Here is a 22812-nt window from a genome sequence, read left to right as displayed (position 1 = left end):
ATCAATTGGTCCTCACTAATATCTTACAAAAATCAACAACAACCACCACCCTTTACCTCATAGTTCTCTCCTTAAGGCCCCTTAACTCTTCTCTATTTTCTAACCTTGGAAGTTGTTGCTAGGATTCCTCCAAAAATCTAGAAGTGCCCCCATCCCTAATCTCCCAGAACAAGTGATTTTAGGTAAAATACCTTTGTTCCACTACTAAGCTACATATCAATGATCTCACCAGAAAATCAGATTGCATCACTTTTTTAGCCTGGGAAATGACTGGACTATATTTTCTCTGCCATATTTGTTTCCATATCTCTAGGACCTCCTAATGCCATCACAAGCACAGTATGACTACCATAAGTTTATTAAGCATTTGAGGGTCTCTCAGACCAAGACCCCCTCCTCATTTTGGAAGGTAAGCCTTCTCCCGTGACACTAAAGACCAATTTTTGGCCTGTTAAGCCCCTTGCAACAAAAACTTATGAAATATAGAAAAAAATGTCTTTGTATACAACTTTTTGAGTAGGAAGAAATGATAGTTTATAGATTGGAAGAGCTTGCAACACATATTTTAACATAATAAGTCAACTAGGAAGATTCAATGGTCTGAAAGTCCAATTATCCAATCATTGTGAAATTTTCTCCTTCATCTCATACCATAGGGATACCCTTAATGAAATGTCCACAAGAGGAATATGAAGGTATTTAGTTGGTAAAGGTCCAATTTAAAACTGCATAATTCTTAACAAGTTCCTTTGTACCAACATGTTGTTATTGAAGAAATTCATGCTTGACTTTTTCCCATTAATCAAAGAGTTAGAGGCCTCTTGGAAATCTGAGGGGATTGTATCTAGTGAATGTACCTATTGAATTAATGATTCTCCAAATAACAAAATATCATATACAAACTATTAATGAGTGATGGACAAGTCTTGACTGCATAGTCTTAGACCTTTGATGAAACCTTGATTGATTATTGCTTTGATGTAGCGCCTCAACCCTTCAGTAGCTAGAATGAAGAGGAAAGGGGAAAGCGGGTAACCTATGAAAAGACCTCTCAAAACGCTGAAGGTACAGGGGGGAGATTCTTTTATTAATATGGAAAAAAGGGGGGAGGATATTAAGGATCAAATCTAGTGGATCTAACTAAGAGAGAAGCCATAAGCTGCTAGAATGTTGAGTATGTATTTCCAACTTAATCTATCATGCACATTGATCTGATTCATATTGATGAGCATGCTAGGCTCCTTGCTCTTTTTTAGCAAGTGTATAACCTCACGAGAAATAATAAATTTGTCTAAGATTTAGCACACCTAAAAAACTCCAGATTTCTCTAGATAAATGATGTTTTCTAGTAGTGGTTTAAGCCTCTTTACAATGACCGGGGATAAATATTTTATATCACATTGCATAGAGTTATTAATTTAAAACTACAAGGATCATTGTAGTAGTTGGTCTTAGGAATCAAAGTAATGAAGGTAGCATTCAAACAAGACCATACCTATTGAGTTCTTCTTGATTCCTCTACCACAACATCCACTTCCAGACCCGATGCTTTCTTACTAGGTATCTCTTTAACCACTTCTTCAACTCCAGAGTTGGATATTTCCCTCATTAGCATTGTGTTCTGATCTAGGCTTATCAAATTGGGAATGTGCTTAGTGATTACAGTTATGACATCTTCCTATTGAATCTTTCCTCTGAGAGAAGATCCTTAAAAAATGATAAGATGTCTTCCTTTATGTCCTCATGCTCAATGAGCCAAGTGCCCTATCTCAAAGTTAAAGAGTAGATTATGTTATCATGTTAATGCTTAACTAGGGCTTTATAGAAGAATAATGTGTTCTTGTTTCCTTCCCTTAGCCATTGTACTCTGGAATTTTGATGCCAAATGATCTCTTACCATTGTTACTGGGATTCAAGGGCATGAAGTATATTTCCTTGTTCCTCCCTCAAATCTTCCATTCGTCCCTCCTGAATAAAGGAAGATTGAAGTGTTTTCATCTATTGTTCCAACTTTCGTTTTTCTTGTAAGATATTTCTAAATTCCATTCAGTTCCATTGGTTAATTCTCAAATTTAATTCTTTCAACTTAAGCTACATGGTATACATCCGACAATTTCCTTGAACTAAGATCTCTTTCCACCACTCTTCCATTTTACGAAAAAAATCATGATGTTGGAGAAATAAATTCTCGAATCGGAACAAATTGTTATGAGGTGTCATTTTCAAGTTGATCTATAACTTGATAAGCTACTGGTGAGGTCATGAACTAGGCAAGACCATAGATTCCATAAATGAATCTCTTGCTAACATGTCCTTTTGATATAAATAAATGATCTAGCTGGCATGAGACCTCATGTTCCCTGCATCAATATTTATTCCATATGTGAAGACCATTTACTATGTCCACATCTACTATATTAAGCTCCAAGATCAGATCTTGGAATATGATCGTCAATGGTTCCATTCGCCGAATCCCCCCTTCTTTCTCCTCTAAACTCTTCATCTAATTAAAATCCCCACTAACGATCCACTCCCCCGAAATGTCTTTGCATATCCATTGGTTCACTAAGAAACCCTCCTTTTCTATCCGAGGTTGATTCTCCATAAAAAACTAATAGCCAAATCGAGTCACTAGATCTGAGGCACCTAAATCTCCCTATAAAAGTAAATTGGTACTAGCCAACCAGTCATTGAAAGAAACCCAACTGGGGTTTCATATCATTACTATTCTTGCAACACTACACTACAACAAAACCCTATGATTAGCATCCCTTTTTGCGTCCGTTTTTGCATCTAGAGCCCATTTTTGGTGCTATTTGTGTCCATTTATCAAATATGGTGCAAAACTTGATGCAAATTTTGCATCGAGTTTTGCACCAAGTCTTACACCAAGTTTAGCACCAGGTATTGTAATAGGTTTTGCACCAGATTTTACATAATGTTTTACGCTAAGTTTTATGCCAAGTTTTGTGCCATCCTTTGCACCACAGTTTACATCAAGTTTGGCACCTAAATTGTTTCACCAACTTTTGCATCCTCTATTGCATCCACTTTTTGCGCCTACACTTGCATCAACTTTTACATCATCTCTTGCATCCTCTTTTGCATCATTTTTGAAATCATTTTTTGCATCCATTTTTACATCATTTTTGGCATCCCTTTTGCACCAATTTTTGCATTCAAGGTTTGTGTCTAGTTTTTCATCTACTTTTGCATCTAATTTTGTTGCATCCTCTTTTACATCTTATTTTTCATCCATAATTACATCCTCTTTTTCATATGTTATTGTGTCCACTATTCCATCCAATTTTCTTGTGCCATAATTTGCACCTAGTTTGGCACCTCCTTTTGCACCCATTTTTCCTTCTAAATTTGCATCCACGATTTCATCCTCATATGCATTTAGGTTTTCATCAACTTTTACATCTATTTTTGCATCCCTTTTTGTATCCACTTTTGCGTCAAGACTTGCATCAAGTTTTATGTCTCATATTGCATCTACTTTGGCATCGAATTTTGTTGTATCAACTTTTGCATCCATTTTTGCACCCATGTTTACATCCACTTTTGCAACCCTTTTGCATCTTATTTTTCATCTTCATTTGCTTCTTTTTCTGCATCTATCATTACATCGACTTTTGTTGTGACACAATTTGTGCCATGTTTTGTATTTACTATTGTACTCACGTTTGCTTCCAATTTTGCATCTATCTTCAAATCCTCTTTTGCATCAAATATTGCATCTATTTTTGCATCCACTTTTGTGTTGGGTTTTGCATCTCATTTTGTATATTTTTTTGCATCCAATTTTGTTTCTCTTGTTGCACCCATGTTTGCATCCACTTTTACATCCCTGATTGCATATTGTCTTTCATGTAAGTTTGCATCTTTTTCTATGTGTGTTATTACATCCACTTTCTCATCCACTTTGGTTATGCCACAATTTGTGTCATATCTTGTGCCTATCATTTGAACCCACATTTTCTTCCACTTTTGCATCCACATTTGCATCACCTTTTGTGTCCAAGTTTTCATCAGATATTGTTTATGTTTTTTTGCATCCCATTTTCAGCTACTTTTACATCCACTTCTGATGCGTCCAATTTTGTTTCCACTATTGCACCCATGTTTGATCCATGTTTACATCCATTTTTCATTTCACGTTTTCCTCCATTTTTCATCCAAGTTTGTGTCATTTTTTGCGTTCGTTTTTGTATCCACATTTGTTTCACCACAATTCATGCTAATTTTTATGCCTACTATTGCACCCATATTTTCTTCCACTTATTCATCCATGTTTACATCATGTTTTGTGTCCAAGTTTGCATCAACTATTGCATCTACTTTTTCATCCACTTTTGTGTCAATTTTTTGTCTTGTTTCACGTCTACTTATGTTGTGTCGACTCTTCATCCAATTTTACGTCTATTGTTTTCCCCATTTTTTTTGTTCACTTTTTCATTCCTTTTCCAATACTCATCATATTTTTTGCATTGATGATATTTCTTATGACATTGACAATTATGAAAAACTGATAAAAATGTCAATAATTATGATGATAATGATAATGAAGATGATGGCGATGACATGATTTGTGATTATTATGATAATGGAAATGATGATAAAGATTATGGGGGTTACAATGACAATGATGATGACAATACTAATGACCTTGGCCAATCTTCCCAATTTTAAATGTTGTCGTGGTCATAATCATAATCATTATCTTTGGCATCGTCTTCCAAGTCATCATCATTTGATCATCATTATCATTATTTTCATCTTAGTCATCATTAGCAAAAATAATGGCATGAATGATTATTATGATGTTCATGACAAAGATGAAAACAATGATGATAGAAATTACATTAATTATGATGATGGGGATGATGAAAATTTTAATTATGATGATAGTGGTAGTGATGATGATGATGATGATGACCATCGATCATTTCTCAAAAATAAAGTTGTTATTTCTCTTGCATATATCATGTGTCCTAAAAACCCTTTTTGAGCACCTGTAACATTTTTTGGGTTGATGATATTTCTTACGACACCTACAATTATGAACAATTGACGACAATGTCCATAGTCATGATGATGATGATGACTTGAATGGTGATTATGACAATAATGCAATGATGACAATAATGATTACGCCAATGGTGGTGATGATGACGATAATGAAGATGATGACACTCCCTCTAAACTGGGGAGTTACTCATAATGAGACAAAAAAGTACTCTTAAGTTGAAATATTCATATAATAAGGGATCTAGATTGATAAGCATCAACGATGATTTACATCATCATATCCAACATTGTCAAAATAGCAGGGCCTTGACTCACAAGTTATATATCTCCATTATATCATAGCACAATGTTGGGAGGAATAAATTTGGACACTGCTGCCTCTCTAGGCACTTACCCCACCAAGATGTTCACTAGGTATGTCCTCACATGATCGTTTCCTAGTCTACAGTCATAATATTTGACACGAGGAAATGTCTATTCTAATGAATATTCTTATCTTGGATTAATGTACTTGAATTATGGTGGTTAGTCCTAATCAAAGTACAAATTCTCAAAGAATATTGGTACAATATGTTTATCCAGTTCACCATTCTCCCTAATGGTGTCTTTACTAGGCTTACAACTATTAGTCCTAGCCATAGACCATGCCACATGGATAATATGGTGTCCACCCTTACTCCCTCTCAACCAGGGAGGAGACATCCATAAGCATAAGCTTTTCTCAAGAATACCCATCATTTTCATAGAGAATAACATCATTAATTTGTTTTCATCATATGATGCCTTTGTGGTTAGGCATTTATAGAGTTGTGGAAAAATATTTTCCCTTTTGTCATTTGTGATGAAAGAAAATAAAAAAGTGAAAGCCAAAATCATTAAAGATACACTGTAATGATTTATCTCAGTCTAAACTCTAAGGTTGAAGTGAAAATTCATGTAAATGTTATATCTATGTGTTGTGCCAAACCTATGAAAACATTATTCCCTAAGTACTATATATAAGAAAAGGAAAAAGAAATAAAAATAAGGCCCATTGAATGGTAACTCGTATATTGACTCCCTTTTTGGAAAATGTATGAATATATACACTCCTAGTCACACTTGATCACATGTTTGTGATGCTTAAATCATGAAGTCCTCTTTACCCCTTGCATTTTCAATTCATCATTTAAGCACCTAATTGAGGATCTAGGGAATGTTTGTTGCCCAAGGATTTCATGTATGCACTTGGTTTAATTATGTCACACTATGTCAATTTATGCGACGGAGTGAAATATTTAAGTTTGTGGAGTTATTAGAACAATGTATTAAGTTATTCATCACACACACATGTATTACATCTCATTGATCCACATGTGTGGGTTGGATAATCATTGCTTGATAAATTTAATGGACACTACTTTAGGGCTTTGATGTTATAGCTTACAAAATATCTTGTTAAACATTGTGATTCATCCTTTCTTTTCCTTGAGACACTTGATAATATTGAAGTCACTCCTAATAATCCATGGATATGGGGAGTATAAATTACTTGTGATGGAAATAGAATTGAGAAATAGAGGTTTTCCATTTGTGATATTGGATTAATAGACATTGGATACATGGTAGTAGTCCTTGATGTCAATTAACTAAGATTGTATTGTCATAATGCGAAAAAAGGTAAACATATTAGTAACCTTGATGTCATGATCATTCCAAATAATATCCATTCCACCCAAGTATCTCTAGGCATCAGTCACTACTACTTTGCAAGTCCTCCCCCATTTCATAATTATATTAGGTAGAACCTCACTTAATATTTTTTTTCTTATATCAACATTATTGATGGGTGCTTTGTGTACCATTGTTCTTTTAGGAGTCTTTGTTTTCCTTTACTATTGAGGACCCTCATGTTCCAGGCGACTATTTTCATGGAAAATTTACACAAAAAGGAAGTATAATGTGACTAAAAAAATACATGTTTCAATATTTAATTGCTTGGACAATGGCTCTTCATAACTCCATTATTTCCTTAACCTGAGACCAAATGGTGAACTTGATGGCCTTAAGGGAAATTGACCAATGAAAATCTCAAAAAGAGGTGACTTTTGACTTTATCGTATACAAGTTAATATATTGAAAAAAAATATCGATAAAAATTTCATCAATCAATGAATCATTAAAAAAAAATATCCAAAACAATTTCATAAAGCGATGAATCATTGCATTATAAAATACAATCTATAAACCTTTTGAGAACTTTTTGCTAAACCATGCTCAAAATCAACATATTTAATATTAATATTTAACAATAATATGGACAATAACACATTTTCAGAAATTAAATAACATGTTATGAATCCTAAGAAATGTCACTAACAGGAAATTAAAAAGCATGGAACTAATGGGAGTGACCACTCATGGCCACCAGAAGAAAATTAATCTATTAAGACCAAGATTAATGAGGACAAAGATCTATAAAGGACAAATGAAAACCTATTTTAACTTTATTTTTTTATTAGGTGTAAGTTGAACATATCAAGATATAATGAAGAGTAGAATTATTTTTCTTGCATGAAGAAAACCCAACCACATTCTATAACTTACCGAGGAAGAGATGTATAATATGCATCTGAACGACACAACACATGGCATTAAGTTACTTTTCTATATATAATTTAAACTTCTAGCATAAAATCACAAATTTAGCATGAATGGAATGTTGAAAATCCAATTTTATAAAAAACAAAATATATTTTTTTTATAAAATCTAAATGTTTTTTTTATAAAAATAAAATAAAATAAAATAAAAAATTACTAAAACTAAACGTATATATATAAAAAAACTAAAACAAAAGCAATTATTTTTTTTTTAAATAATTTTTAGAATTTGTTTAAACACTTCCCTCCTTTCTAAGAGGCAAAAGTAATAGTAGAAATAAGGACGAACCAAAAATCTTCCTTTCCCTGGTAAGTGTTTCCGACCATTCATTCCACTCATTCGAGTTATTTCATAAAATAGAGATAAGTGTTATTTCACACTCTTTTGGCAAAGCCTATTGAGCTTCACATGTGATATATCTATTCCTTGATGGAGTCCTTGATCTATTGATCAATTTTTTATTTCTTGAAGATTAATTAGAGCAAAGAAAACATGAGTACTCTTAATTCCAAGTTCAATGCCTCTGATGGTGGACACGAGGCAAGGGGGAGTTTGTTATCATGGTCATAACTCCAAGTTCATTGTCTCTGATGGTGGACAAGGCAAGGGAGGGGGTTTCAGTCATGGTCATGGAGTTTTCTCTTTCGCATTATATTTAGGGAGTTCAAAGCAATTTGAATGGAATCATTGTCGTCACTAGGTATAATGGATTAAGTGTGATAATGGATAAAATGAAGTAATTATTTGTGATCATTTGTTCCTGAACGAATATTAGGCTCCATTTTATCATAGAGAAGAGCACATGCATTAAAAAATACTCAATATTTGATGTGACATTCATATTGTATGTGACTTATTTTTCATTAAAAACAATTTACCTTTTTCATGTGACATTCTTTTTTGTTAAAATTTCTTCTATTTCTAATCTGAATTACAATTGTAATTTGAAATAAAGCTTCCAGTAACTCTTAATTTACCAATCGTGGATGGACATCATAAGAAACGTTAACAATATAATATGAAGAACAAATGGGTACCTACTTCATATGCATTAATAAATGCTTCTACTACTTAATGTGAATTGCAAGTGTAATCTTAGTTGGATCTCCAATATATATTAAACAATATTTTCATTTTATTTTTTAGTACTATTAAATGTTATTATGTCCTACCTCATTTTATGGTTAGCATTGTGATAAAAATATGCATTGTTCCATAGAATTAGTACTAACATGTAATATTGATTTTTTTTTTTTCAGAACGCCACAGGTAATGACCACGAAGATGATGATACAAACTATGCTTAGATTGCATGATATATCAGAGATGCTGACGATGCATATCGTGATGGCATTGGTGATGATTATGTGGATGATATTATCCAGATGATCAAGATGATAATCATGGAAATGATCATGAAGATGATATTGACTATGATTTTCATGGTGCTAGCTAGCTATCCGTTATTTTTTATATTTAGTTGGGATTTCTTAGTATGGTAATCATACATTTGAATTTTAGTTGATTCAAATAATGATGATGATACTATTGGTACTATTTTGTTACCTTATGAATATGTTGAAAATTGTTTACATATTGTTTTAGGAAGAATTATTGTGTATAATGAGATTCCTATTTTTTTTATGGATGTTGTGAATTTACCTTAGAATAATGATATCTATGAAATGTTTTTATTTGGTAATAATACATTTACTTTTAGTTGATTTGATTAAATATGATGATGATATTATCATTTTTATCTTGTTATTTTATGTATATATTGAAAATTATCAACATTATTTGATGGAGAATTATTATGTATGATGATATTACAATCTTTTGATGGATGTTGTAATTTACCTTAAAATAATGGTGTTCACGAAAGATTTTGATATGGTAATCACACGTTTGAATCTTAGTTGATTTGATTAAATATGATGAGGATATTATTATTATTATCTTGTTACTTTATATATGTATTGAAAATTGTTAATTCTTTTTGATAGAGAATCATTATGTATAATAATATTACTATTTTTGGATGTAATGTTGTGAATTTATCTTGGAATAATGATATCTACGATAGGTGTTGATTTAGTAGTCATATACATATATTGAAAATTGTCAATGATTTTTTTATGGAGAATTGTTATATATGAGGACACTTCTTTTTTTTTGATGAATGTTGTCAATTACCCTTAAATTTGTTTACAAATATTAAGTTATCAATTTGAATTGTGATATCTTCTTAAATGTGTTATACATGAAAATACCTCCTCATCATCTAAGAGGATAATACTATGTTGTTGGTTGAAATATCCCTTTCTCCTAGACTATATAAGACTATAATGCAAGTTATGTACCATGAGGACCTTGTTATCCTAGTCTATAGCAAGTTTTCCCCTTTATATAGCTTTTGTTACCAAAATGCTCACTCAGGAGAAAAAAAGCTCGAGTTAACTAGAATGTGACACTCTTGTTCACTTTCGAAAACTCATATGGTGGAATGTGATCTCTTTATCCTCATCTTTAGCTTTTTCCTAAAAAGGAAAAGCATAAAAAAGTGGGAAAGAGCTATAAAGCATGGGGAAGCTTATTCCTAAGCACCAAAGCATCTAAAAAGTGGAAAAGGCCATTTTTATATGAGGAAACATTTTCACCCAAAAGATTTTGCCCAAATTGAACTAATGAAGAATTTGGGAAATATTCATAGCCTTGACTTTCCTATGTATTGGAGGCTTGGCCATTGAGAAAATGATGGGAATTCTTGTATTGTTAGATTGCTAAGATCTATCTTGAGAGGGAGAGTTTTGGAGCTAGGAGTTAGGGGAGGTAGGGTTGCAACTTTATCTGATGGTTGTAACTTTCCTCCAACTGCTTTACTAATATAGATCGGTTGTTCTTCCTTCCATATGCTACTATGCATTCTTTACTTATTCTATTTAGCTAATTAATGTATGTGATTTTGGTTTATATTTATTTAATCAGTAATATTTATATGTTTCTGATAGTTTTGATTATCAAGATATTATGTTGTGAAGGTTTATTTGTTCTCTATCTTATGTGTAGGACCAAGTTTTGGAGCTAGGTAGGAGAACTTCCTAGCTACACTAAAAACTCCAACAAGACCTGCATGCAAGGACTAACAAGAATTCCTTCTTTTTTTATTATTCTATACTCTACATCTTGATCTACTAAGAATCCTAAGCCTTAGAACAACATTTCTCTTAATAGGTATGTCTTAGGTTTCTGGGATAAATTAAGAGGGTTTTATGTTTATCTAACCATGCATTAAATCCTACAGCAAAATGATATTTAGAAACTGTAATATATTTCACTATGTAATTGAAATTAGTGAAATGAACCCATAAAGGGGGTCATAAATAGAAATAAAATTAAAACTCTAAACAAGAAGACAAAAATGGATATAACCCTGCATGCAAAATTGGAAGGAGAATTGGATGTTAAATTAGGCATCAAAACAAGATGAAAAAAATGACACAAAAATGTTTTTAAAGTAGAATTAAAAGAGGGTGCAATACTAGACACAAAGAAGGGAACAAAACAAGGCATACAAAAGGATACCAAATTGGGTGCAAACAAGGATTCAAAAATGGACACCAAAATGAGGATGCAAAGAATCGTGTAAAATTAGGATGCAAAATTGGATGCAAAAAAGATGTAAGAATAGAAACAAAACAAGATGCAAAATGGGACTAAAAAAGGGTGAAACCAAGGATGCTAAAAATGATGCATAACTAGATGAAAATTCTAACTAAGATCTAGGTGCAAAATGAGATGCAAATGTGGAAGAAAAAAAAGATGCAAATTTGGATGCCAAAATGGATGCAAAATTAGACACCAAAATGGATGAAAATTTGGACATAAAAAATGGTGTGAAATTGGACACAAAAGTAGAAAAAATGGTGCAAAATTTGACACAAAAGTAGAAAAAATGGTGCAAAAATGGGCATAAAAATGGCTCAAATTTGGATGCAACATTAGATGCAAAATGAGGTGCAACAAATGATTCAAAACTTGGTGCAAAAACAAATGCAAAAGTAGATGGAAAAAATGGCTCACAATTGAACATAACATTAGACACAAAATGGGATGCAAAGGAGGATGCAACACATGGTTCAACATAGGATGCAAATTTAGATGCTCAAAAGGATGCAAAATTGGATGCAAGAAATAGTGTTAAAAAATATGCTAATTTGGATGCAACAAATGATGCAAAATTAGATGCAAAATATGGTGCAAAATGGGATGCAAAAAAGGGAGACAAATAAAATGCAAAATTGGATGCAAAAAATGATGTAGAAATGGATACAAAATTTGGCACTAAATAAAATTCAACATATTGTGCAAAATTGGATGCAAAAAGTGGTGTAAAAAAAGGGACAAAAATTGGCACAAAAATAGATGTAAAAATAAGTACAAAATTAGAAGAAAAAAGTGGCATAAGACTAGATGCAAAAACTGGCCCAAAATGGATGCAAAAAAAGACAGTAAATCAGATGCAAAAGATGGTGTAAAACTCGATGAAAATTATGACACAAAACTAGAAGGAAAGACTAGCACAAAATAGGAAGCAAAAAATGATGCAAAAATAGATGCAAAAAATGGCACAAAACTAGAAGAAAAACCCGTTTTAAAACCAAATTCAAACCTTGGCACAAAATATGACGAAAAATTTGCCATAAAAAAATGCAAAATTTGGTGCAAAAAAGGACGCTTTAAAAATTGTACAGTAGAGCCAGATTTAGCGCCAGGTTGATCATCCCAATTGAGAAAAAAATGAACTAAAATCTGGTGCTAAATCTGGCGCAAATTGCCTATTTTGTTGTAGTGACTGCCTCATGAATCTATGACCATAGATTCAGTCCCATTCCAACACTGACTCATAATTCCTTCTATTTTTGAACTCGAAACCTTTGTTTCCTAAAGTAATACAGTCTCTAGTTTTTCCTTCTTTATTATGAATCTCGAATATCTTTGCTTTCCTTTACTATTAATGCATCTAATATTCCATGAGACAATCTTCATGGAACAACTATAGATGGAAGTAGTAAATACTCCATAATGTTATTGATATACCCAAAGTTTAAAATAAATTCCCCTACTTCCTGGAGAACCTCACATGTTATCTTATGCCCTTTTATGTTGTAATCACTTTTGGTTCGTTCCTTGGGTTGTGCATATGATCCTACCATTTCTTTCCTGAGCTAGAGATGGAAGTTTCTCCCTCTAAATGAGGGTTAAAATACCGCCAATTTCCATACAAATGAAGAAAGTGCGGAATTTTTTCGTTGAATCTCCTTTTTCTCCACTCCTGCCTAAGTTCGTAAAAACTAGAGCATGGTCTGCTCATTACCATTTAAATTATCTTGGTGATCTTCAGCCTCTAAAATGGAGGTTGTGTTGACAATTAATTCTTTAAGACTAGAATTAACACTTGACTCCTTCATGGGTTTGCATTTCAATAGTTTATTGCATGTCATACCTGCATATGCTCCAACCTCCATTGGGTCCTCCTTTGAATTTCCCTCCATGTCTGAGGTCGTTTCCTCACAGATCTATTCATGGTTTAGGATATCAAATGATTTCACATCCTTATTCCCCTTAGGTGGTCCTTCTTTCTTTTCTTACATCGGTTTTTCCTATTGTTTACAACTTGCACTTCCCATTTTATGGGATACCTCTTGGAAGCCATTTGAATTCTCTTGATCTTTGATCTCCTATTGTTTGGTGATGATTAATGGGAAATCTCTTATTATGTTCATGTACTCATGAAAATAATGGAATTTGAAGGTACATGCTCATAATCTAAGGGTTGAGTCTAAATCTCTTCATGGTATTCTAGATTGATCGTTTCTAGAAGGAGTTTTGAGATATTTATGTAAACACATTGGCATAAGACACATACCTCCTCTTTTTTGTAATCTCTCATATTTTCACAAAATATCCAATGACATTCCCAATTCCTTCCAAGATATTTGGTTCCCAAAAATCATCTGGAAGGGAGAAAAATCAGACCTAGATTGGGGCTACAAAGAATTTCTCTTTCTTTTGATTATACCATTCCTCCCAAAATATCACAAACAAGCCCACATTATTTATTAAATATGGTCCATTCTCAAAGACCATATTTCTGTCTTCTAGATATACAAAAATGATGGTGAGGAAGCCCTTGTCCCTCAATCTAAAATCAAATAATCCCTTTGGTTTTTACTTCAACTGAATCCATTTTACAATATCTTTTTCTTTGGGCCAAATGCCCATGAACTTGTAAATCAATGCATGATCTTTCATAAAATTCATGGATTGTTCCAAACTACTTTTCAAAATAATGAATTTTTGGTTTGATGTTGATTTCGACAACCATCTCCCTTTCAAGTGAGCCTATTATTGTGCCCACAAAACTGAGTTATCCCCATTTTCGCCTTGTCCTCCAAAAGAGATCGTGACCCCATCTAATTTCTTAATCGTGCCATTGATTTCGTTCCTATAGGAGGGGGTTTCAACTTTCATCCCTCCCCTTATGAACATTCATAGCTCCAATCCGAAAGTTGAGATCATAGAAGATTACATTGATTCGTCATGTCACTGCAATGAAATTCCTTCCAACACTTAGTATTTAGACATTAGTCTTCAAAAACTATAGCAAAGCAACCTCCCTTGGGTTTATTTGCCCCTTAGATTTATAATATTAATCCTTGAATTTAATTTGTATTAATATTATTAATGTTAATATATATATACATCTAAAACTAAAATATAATATATATACATACTTCAATTCTTTATATATATATGATATTGACAATTATATTAATAAATATTTAATAATTATTGATCATAATATAACGATAAGAGATAAATCAATATTATTATTAATAAGTAAATTCTATTATTATGTTAGATGTTAATTATATTATAGTGTGGAATATAACTATTAATATATTAATTCTCGGATGCGGGTGACAATTAAGGACAGTAAGGTGGTAGCCAACTGGGTTGGCGTGTGGCGAGACCACATGGCCTCCCGCAGGTTGGCACAGAGGTCCAAAAATGGCATTTACAATCACCATAAATGCACCTTATGCGAGCGCTGCCTCCAATCTGTTAACCGCCATCAACCTCGGCTCAGTGCAAACATGAATTCTCGGGAGAATTTCACCTCTGCTTCTGCCTATCAACCTCTGCAACCTCCGCCACTGCAATGCCTCTGCCCTCAAGCCGTGACTGAACCCAGCTCCCGCACCACCACAGGGAGACGCTGCCACCTCCTTTGCTGCATTGATTTCGGCCTGGGCATCCACTTCACCCATAGCTTGGATTGTCATTTTATCTCCCCTTCGGCCCTGGTTGCTCACCCCTCTGCTGAGCAGTCCGCAAGCTCCATTGTGTCGTTGCACCCCATTGTGCCCAATTCTGGAAGAAATTCGCATATGCCTGCAGACAGTATGGTGCGACACCGTATGCGCAGCCGCAGGGGCGGGAGCCGAGGGAGCCTGAGTCGCCCCCAGCACTCTCCTGCTTTGGATACCACCTCCTCTCTGGCTGAGCAAATCCCTGGACGTTACCCAAATATGCATAGTGGAAGAGGCCGCCTCCACTCGGTGGCCTCTGCCTCGCCTCCCAGCAGCCTCCCTTCCATTTCTGCCTCGTCTCTCAGAGGCACTCCACCCATTCCTCAACTGCATTCCCAGAATGCCCAATTCACCTTCCGCTCTACCCTGAACAAGCCCCTCATCACGGCCACCATAACCATTCTCTTTCACGAGGTGGAGCAGATCATTGAGGAACAAGCCACCGAGGTTGGTGGACGCACCAATGTAATTGAGGAGCAAGGAACGACGGGGGGTGGTAGCACCAGGGCAATTGGGGTATCAGACATTGCTGGTGGTGGGCGCACCACAGCAGGGTGCAACCACACCAAAGCCATACCGGAACTGGCTCAGACAAGCGTTCAAGGAGTAGGGGAGCAAAACCAGGAGCAGAAGACAAGACGAGCAGGGAAGGAGGTGAATTGGGTAATGGACAAATATTGTTGTCTCGTCGAGGAAGAACACCAGGCATTGCAGGCTGGCAACATGGAGCCCTCGCTTCTGGCAGGTGGCGACATGGAGTACAGTTGCTTCATCGTGGAGGAACACCCTCAGTCTCCGCCACGTCCCTTGTATGCCACCTTGTTGCCACGTGTCTGCCTCATTGTCTGCCACTTTGCTGCCACTCAGTGTGCCATGTGTCTGCCACTCAGCATGCTACGTGTCTCAGGTTTTTGGGACTCTGTTTTTTAGTTTTTTGTTTTCAATGGGGTTTCGGTGAAAAAACTATGAGTTTTTGGCTCTTTAGTTGGTTTTTTTTGTCTCATTAGATACAATGATAACAAACTGGATGCTTTGCTGGTTTCCCCTACGTGGGCAGCAAGCTAATTCTCTGAACTCTTTTCTGTTATGGACTGGTTTCCCTTCTGGGCAGTTCAGATCCAAACTTTGTTGGTTGTTGCCATTCCTCTAGCATAGTTAAGTACAGGCTCTAGCCTCAGTGTATGATATCTTTTTTTCATTAATAGAATTAGTATAACTTAGAAAAAAAAAAAAAAAAAAAAACCTATTAATATATTAATATAACATTATAAAATAACATAAAATTATATAAATATATAATATAATAATAATAAATATATAAATATACAATAATATGATTGTTATTATTTATATATTTATTAATAATTAGAAATATTTAGTCTCTAATAAAATAATTACTTTTACTAATGTGGTTGTAGATGTATTTCATATATATGTCTATTGGCGTATATCAACGATATTGGTAAATGTGGTTGTCCTAATTATAAGATAAATGATATGGACATGAAAATGTATGCCTTGAAATATTAGAATAGGTCTATCCTAATAATAAGTGATGTAATTGAGCTCAGATGTTCATTCTACACCCTAGTGTGAAGGTTGTGTGTAGGTATGTCCGTCCCTCTTAAAATAAAAATAAAATACCGAAAAAAAATGAAAATATATTATTCTTATTTAATTAGTTTTCCATATGACATCATTTGACCTAATATAATTTCATGCAAAGTAATTAGAAGTAAAAAAATATGAGTAAAATGTTTAAACCTTATACTTTTCAAAAACATTTTAACCCCTCATATCAACTCCATATATATCTATATATAAAAAAATGTTTAAATAAAATATTTTTGAGCAAAGAGGTTCCATTCTATAGCCCAATGTGAAGGCTATGTGTAAGTATAAATGTCTCTCTTAAGTCCATATCGTCAGTAAAGCCCCAGCTCCCACTCTCCAGGTGGTCCAAGCCTCACTCGATGAGGCTTTGAAGTTTTCTGAAAGCGCCCTAATCTACCAGTTCAATGGTTTTTGGCCGCGGCTGACAGCTCTTCACAGTTGGATCTCAGAGGTATGGAAACCTGTCATTTCTGATGAAATTAATATCTACCCTGTGCTAGGGGTTTCTTTATAGTAGATTTTGAAAACCCTAAAAGCAGAAAATGTATTTTAGATTCTGGCCCTTGGTTTTGGGAAAACACAGGCCTATTCATGAAGCCATGGAACCCATCATTCGATCCCTCAACAACAGTCATAACCTCAACATCAGTTTGGGTGAGATTGCCAAACCTAGCCTTGCATCTCTGAAATTTCTCCTTGCTAAAAGCCATTGGAAATGCAATTGGGAAATTTTACTGCAAGCACCTAGAAACAGGGGAATATGCTAGAATCACCTATGCATGCATCTGTGTGGAAATGGAATTTAGCTCTGGATTCCCAGCTGAAATAAACCTAACAAGTAAAGACTATGTGTGAAACCATAAACTTGATTATGAAAGCGTCCTCTTCAGATGTCGATCCTGCTTTGAGACAGGCCATCTAGCCAAAAATCGCCCAGAAACCTCCCAGAAAAGTTTTGCCAAAAAGCATCACCACAAATCTACATGGTGGGAAGGAGCACAAGAAGAACATTACATTGTCATCAAGGAAGAATACTCTCCAAAAAACTCTGAATCGCAAGAAATCGGGCAACAAAGAACAACTCTCAAGACAAGCAGGGGGAAAGCCCCACCCAACAACAAAAAAATGAACTTGATAACCCCTCAAGCATCAACAATTATGAGGATTCAAATACCAGACAAAATAAATCTTCATTTAATAGTAAAGCAGATCTCCCAAACCAAACTTCTTCTCCGACTATTTTCAAAAGGACAAACACAACAGATCGCGAAGCTAAGACAGCAATGTCCCAAGAAACAAAAGAGATGAAGGAAATGCAAGATAAAGGAAGTTGGAAGACCGTAGAGAAAAAAAGGAAAGCTATAGCACCAATTTCGTCAAGAAAGACGAGAAGCCAGACAATTAAAAACTAAGAAAATTATAGGTCCGATAAACTAATTTGGTCTGAGTGGACGTTAACCACCATCATCATCATCATTAAAATAAAAATAAAATATTATCTAAATATTTTAACACGAGTTTTATATATATAATATTTTAATATTATATGGAATAAAATATAAAATATTTTAATATGAATTAATATTTAAAAATATATTAATAATAAAAATTTTGATACCTTAATTCATATTAAATCCGATCCGAGTTAAAATAAATACGATCCGAGTTAAAATAAATATGAGTTAAATCTATGTTTAAAATAAATTTATGCTAATTTTATTTTTATCCTTATATTTTTTTGTATGCTACCCAAGTACAAACTACATGGTTTGTCCTAAGCCATTTAAATAGACCGGACTCATATCTTAGCTCGGAACGATATAGCTATACAAGCAACAAACAATGCGCTTGCGACAGCAATACGATTTGAATCTTCACATAAGCTGCAGGATAGTAAGTGCAGTGTCGTGATTAGATTCGAATCAGATAATAGTTCCGCAGCTACAAACACGATCAAAGATATTAAAAATAAGCATAGTGATGGTCTACAGACTTAATATTCACAATGATTATGGTTAGATTGGTCAGCCATAGGTGAAGACGAATCAACACCATTAAAACCTAACTGTTGCTCCAGTGGGCCATTAAAATAATAAAAATAACAAACCTCGGCAGGGTATTCAATAGCTCGATTTGAAAAAAGGAGAATTTTAGTGTTTTTTCTTTCCAATAAATGGAATTTTATCAATTATTGTCACGTTTGGGAAAGGCCATAGATGAGATGACATTGCTTATCTCTTTAGTCATTCAGTGAGGTGATGTATAAATAATTAATTGAAATGCGAGATAAGGAGATACCGACGAATTTCGGAAGATGTCCGCGTGACAATAAATTCAAAGCAACTTGGTGTTTATTAACTTTAGGGAACCGGTTTCGTGTTCAATGATCTTCATGATTTAAATTCTTGCCGTAATCCATTACGATTGAAAATATCATTTCAAAAAAAATAGTAATATCTAATTTCTGTATTGAAGTTTCTATCTATAATGAATTAAGCAAAGTCTTTGGATAGAAATCAGATAAGAGAAATTTTTAACCAATGTGTTTTAAACCAATAAGTGTGGTTTATTATAAGACTTTGCTTAATATCTAATTTACCTTCTCAAGTGGTGTAGTATTCAATTAGGATTTTTATCAATAGCATAAATTTACAGTAATGTTTGAAGTGAAATTTTAGGTTTTCTACCTACACATGCGCATATATATATATATAATATATATATGCGTATATATTATATATATAATAAATAATATATATATATATAGTAATTATATATATATGCGTGTATATATATATATATATATATATATATATATATAGTAATTATATATGAGTGTAATTGTTAAAAACTACATTTTAATTGGGAATATTATTATTTCCTTTTTAAAATGTTATATGTAAATAGGATTCTGTTTCGTTGGAAAAATGCTTATATAAACTATAAATTAAATTACTTTTATTATTATTAAAATGTAAATTTATAAAATATACTATTATTATAATAGATAGTTTTTTTATTCATGAAAGAAACCAATTCATTGAAATATAATTTTGTATTAAATTGATTTCAATCATTAATAATTTTATACAAATTATTTAAATTTAAATATATAGAAGAGATGTTCAGCAAATAATGCTCAATATCTTCCCATGAATTTATTATAACATATGTTCTCAGCTATAGGTTTTCAACTCATTAGAGTAGCTCATCATAATACACACTTAACTTTTTGTATTCAACTTGTATTATCATGTGAAATATGCCCCCAAGATATGCACTAAACATTATGACTTGATTCGGTGTTTTCTTTCATTCCATTTTTGAAGAGGATCCATATTCCGTGCATAGTTAATCATGTTCAAGATGTAGTTTGAGTAGTAGTCAGCCTTTGGGTCGAAGAAAATACTATACCATTTTACTTTTCCTTTCAAAAATAATATTTTTCTCATGTGTCTTATGTATAAATTTTTGCGAAGGGACACGATTTCGTGACACTATTTTGTAATAAGTAGTTTTCATAATCCTACTTCACATATTATGTTGTTAGATAGTAAATTTTCATAAGTCAGCCACATTTTCTTCCAGAGACAATTGTATATGAGTTGAATTTCGAGAGACATTATCATTATGATAATATTTACTCTCGATTCTTTCTCCATGTCAAATATATCTTGGTGATGTTTTCCAAACACAAAACCATTAGATATATAATAATCCCACGAAATCCATTAATTATATTAAGCTTTACCATTAGTCTCATAGTTTGGAAATTCAATGCATGAGCGTTTCATGCCAAAATTTTATTTTATTTTTGGTTTTCAATGTGATTGTAATTAGTATGACATTGTTATTAGGGAAATTACATAATTTATACGTTTCTTTATCGGGTTGGTATGTTAGAAAACAATAACAAAGCTATTGGTAATATTTTTCATAAAAAAAAATATAAAGTTATAATTCACAGATTTTTTTATTTTAGTTAGTTGGGATACATAAAAGAATATAAACTTAAACTTTGGTATATATTTATGGGGTTTCACTCGAGGAGCAATACCATACCACCTAGGTTTATATTGGGGGATATATATTGAGAAAAAAATGACATAATATATTGGGGGATATAGGGGTAAAAGGTTTTTATATTGCCATGTATAAAAAATGGAGTTCAAATTTAATAAAAAAATATAAAGGGGTATAAAAAATATTAATGAAAAAATGGATACCTACAATATCTAGTGAAAGTGGGGGTTTTAAATTAGGAAGGTGTATTGGTTTCATACTAGTAGAGGGTTAAATAATGTGACTTTTAAAGGTATTTTATAATATGTAGTCAATTAGGGGTATTGTTTAATATTCCATGAATTCACTTCATATGTCAGAGGTACATTGAGTGAAGCCCCCGTGTACATATTACACATCAATTGTCACACAATTGTACCATTCAATGCTACAGCAACCAATAAGACAAATAAGTGCATGACAATTAACAACAAATATTTCTTCTTTTATATATTTACTCAATGAATAAAAGAGAGAAAAATCCTTAATCTATGATGGGTACACCTAAAGTCAAATATCCACTCATTTTTAAAAATGCAAATTTACAATAATTGAGAAGTAATAATAAAAAATGTATAGTTATCTCCCTTGGCCTCTAAAAATTGATTCCAATGGGTGGTCATTCAACTCTCAACACTTCACCTTCAATAATCTTATCCTCTTTTAATTTTCTTCTAGGAATTATTTTCAACAATATGTATATTTCCATAGTATTGAAAAAACTTCTTATTATTATATTTATTAATTTATATTAATCAATATGCTTCCTCTTATCAATCTAGTTAACATAATTCCATTATTTCTCTTCATTGTATTCTGGAATATTTTTGTATACTTTATGACTTTTTTCCTTAAGCATATATGATTGGTGCATAAACTAAAAAAAAATTTCATGAATGTTTTTTTCTTGTGTCCTAATTACAAACCATAAAAGGATTTAAATGAATAGTCGTTATGAGTTTTTTTCTCAAAGTCCAAAGAGAAAAGGATGTTGAAGATAATATTTTCTCAAAGTCCAAAGAGAAAAGGATGTTGAAGATAATATATCGTAGGAGTCTTTTCAAAATTCAAAATCATTTCCATAAAAGAACCATCCTTTTTTGAAATCGCTTTTCACATCCATGTGATTTCAACTAATACGAACTTAATCCATTTTCTCAACACAATTATAGTTGACTCATTACAATAAGTGCTATATGGGATGATCGAGTGACTCTAAAATACTCTCTATAGACTTCTCCTCACATCTTTGTCTAAGGAAAATAATATATTTTTCACTTCAACATGTTCCTACCATCTCTCCTATTATCCTAGGGCACATGAGGGTAGAACTACATGTTCATGTAGAGGAGGGTTTATGTCCTACTTCAATTGGAAGAAGAAATAAAGGATACACAGAAGAAATGGTCATATATTAGCAAATAATTAAGAGATGGTTTGATTAGAAATTAGTAATAGATAAATACTTCCTATAGGATTTCTTATATTAAAGTGTGACAATCCACATGAAGAAAATGGAAAGCATTTTAAGTTCCAATAACTATGGATTGGCCTTATTAACTTGATGAAAATATTTTCCTAAGCCTCTATAGACTACAAAGACTAGACAACCAATAGACCTACTTCCTATAAATGGTTAAGCTCTTAGTTATTTGTCTCTTAGTAATTATCTTGTACATAGGTATGGTTTCTTTTTGTTTGTATCTGAGAAAGTTTTAAAGATGAAAAGTTTTCTTAATGTATAGAAATTTTGATGAATCTTACTATTCCCTAATATGTAAAATGTTAAATGTTTGACAATATTAATGTAAAACTATTCAAATTTCTAATTATTTTATATACAATCTATAAAATTTTGGCAGTTTTAAAGGAAAAATATTTTTGACCAATAAAATTTTGATAAATCATTTTTAGAAAAATGGAAATTCGCAATTTTTTTTTTTTTTTTGGAAAAGGTATGGAAAATTAGCTCGTTTGTGAAATTTAGTCTCTAAATTTTTCCTTGGTTTCTTTCAATTTTATCATTTGAAACCTTATTTTATTTTTTTTCTTTCATTTAAAATGCACATAGTTTTCTTTCACTTT

Source organism: Pinus tabuliformis, chromosome 2_1 (assembly GCF_031772625.1).
Source record: "Pinus tabuliformis cultivar Carrire ecotype Pingquan chromosome 2_1, CPIR1, whole genome shotgun sequence".
NCBI lineage: Eukaryota > Viridiplantae > Streptophyta > Pinopsida > Pinales > Pinaceae > Pinus > Pinus tabuliformis.
Note: the sequence above shows the minus strand (reverse complement) of the source record.